This window comes from Carassius gibelio, chromosome A20 (genome assembly GCF_023724105.1).
Source record: "Carassius gibelio isolate Cgi1373 ecotype wild population from Czech Republic chromosome A20, carGib1.2-hapl.c, whole genome shotgun sequence".
NCBI lineage: Eukaryota > Metazoa > Chordata > Actinopteri > Cypriniformes > Cyprinidae > Carassius > Carassius gibelio.
The window spans coordinates 282,895-285,394 of NC_068390.1; positions in this window are offsets into that span (position 1 = coordinate 282,895).

The window sequence follows — 2,500 nt, forward strand, 5'->3', positions numbered from 1 at the left end:
CCCGAATAGAAGAAGCACCAGCGGTGTGTTGGTCCATCGAAGAGGGACTGGACATGTCGCAAATCAGTGGGAGGACCTTGAAAAATTCATGGACGCTTTTCCTCACGGCCTTCAGCAAACAGCGTAGTCGGCAGGATTCGAACCTGCGCAGGGAGACCCCAATGGATTTCTAGTCCATCGCCTTAACCACTCGGCCAAAAACAGGGCAAAAGGGACTGCTATGGGTGGGGGAAAAGAAAAAATGAGAAAAAAGGAAGGGGAAAGGGAAAAATGAAGGAAAAATGGGAAAATTAGCTTGAAAAATTAAATAGATTTTTCTTTCAAACCAGTTTTTCACCTTTTCAATTATTTTAACTAACAAATTATAGAAAAGACAATATTTATACCCATTTTACCTCATCACAAAACAACTCCTTATATTCCTTTTTGTAAAATTGAAAGAATAAAACATTCAAAACATATTTCCACAAATAGGTTTTATTCCAAAAGCTCAAATATGACATGCATTCTCTATAGTAATTGTTTTAGTGTCACAAGCTTTCAGTACACAGAGACAGCAACAACACTAAGACAATTCAAATAACACAAGAATAAAAATACACATATGTGAATATAAATAAAAAAACTGAAAAACAAATTGAAATATAAAATATATTGTATGTACAGTTGTGATATAGATATAATAGGAATGGAATAGAATGAGATGTAGGGATGTACTAGGATATGGGGTGGTAACAAATAAAATATAAGGTTATTGCACATATTTTTATTGCACGATGGGGGGGGGGGGACTTTTAACTGTTCATTAGGCAGATTTTCTGGGAAAAGAAACTTCTTTTTTGTTCTCTCGTATTCCATGCACTGTATCGCCGACTGGATGTCAAAAGTTCAAAAAGGATCCAGAGTGATTTCCTAAGCACTTTTCCTCACTCTGGATGTGTACCGTTCTTGAAAGGTGGGTAGGGAAGCACCAGTAATCCTCTCGACAGTCCGAAGACCTCAGGTCTGTAGAGGTGCAGTCATTGGTGTAGAGTAGGGCAGCACGATAACTCGCATGTGATTGTTATGCGCATCTCATCAGTAGAGCCGGTTCTGTTGATGTTCAGACAAATTGTCTGCGATTATGAATGTGATATTGTATAGCTTGTCAGTGAACTACGGCTCTGTGTAGTAAATGCTGCTCCATCTGAAAGCACATGATGGAGATTTACTACTAATCAACAACACCGGCTTTACTGACGAGATGTGCATGAAAATCACATGTGATTTATAGTGCATCCCTAGTGTAGAGGGAGAAGAGCAGTGGATCCAGCAAGGGTCTGCAGTCATTATGTCCTGTTATCTTGGGTTTCTTTGGGCCAGGGATGATGGTGGAGCATTTGAAGCAGCCAGGGACTATGGACAGTTCCAGTGATCTGTTGAAGATCTGTGAAACAATAATAATATTTAAGAATATATATATATAAATAAAAAAACATGAAAATAACTCAAATTACATATATGTTTGCTACCCAATAGGTTTATTCTAAAAGATTGTTATCCAGCATAATTTATTTAATAGAAAATAATATCAATAGGAAATAATCATACATGTTTATATATATATATATATATATATATATATATATATATATATATATATATATATATATATATATATATATAATCTTAACTATCACAAATAGTTTATTAAGAATAGAATTATATACAGTAAAATTAAGCAAATATACATATTTAAATTTAAAAAACTATAATAACTATACTACTAATAATTACTTATATAATTATAATAAACTTTTAAAATCTGACCTTTATAAAAGAAGAAGTATGTATGCAAAAACACATTTAAATAATAACTTAATAATAATATAAACTTTCACCAATATTTAATTTACAAAAGCTTAAATCGAACATTTTATTATTTTTATAAGACATAAATACAAATTTAAAGAACTATACTACTGTTAATATAATACTTACAATAATACATGCTGCAATATGAAAGGCCACCTCGATTTATATAACAATCTTGCCCAAACATAGCATATTATATAACGTTACATATGTTAAATCACAGATTAATAAACATATTTAGAAAAAAGAGTTAACGTCACGTAGTACTTCGCTTTCATGTTATGTGTTTTATTGTACTTACCTCCACGTTATCTGAAAACATCAAACTGAATAAAAATATGCTCCGTGTTTAAATAATAATGAATTCGCCTTAAAATTAATAAACTAATCATTCGCGCGCTTCCGCTTTTTTGACTGTAATCATGTGGTTTCGCACGTGACTATGTTTCGGCCAATGGCTGTATTGCTCCGCTCGACCAATGGCTGTTTTGCCCCGTTCGGACCTGTTAGGAGATGGTTAGGAGTTGTTAGGACATAGACCACGTGATGTTCGTACTTGTGTTAGGAATTAGTTCGGAAGTGTTAGGACTTATTCAAAATGTGTTAGGAAGTGTTAGGAAGTGTTCAGCAGTCCGATCGCCGGAAG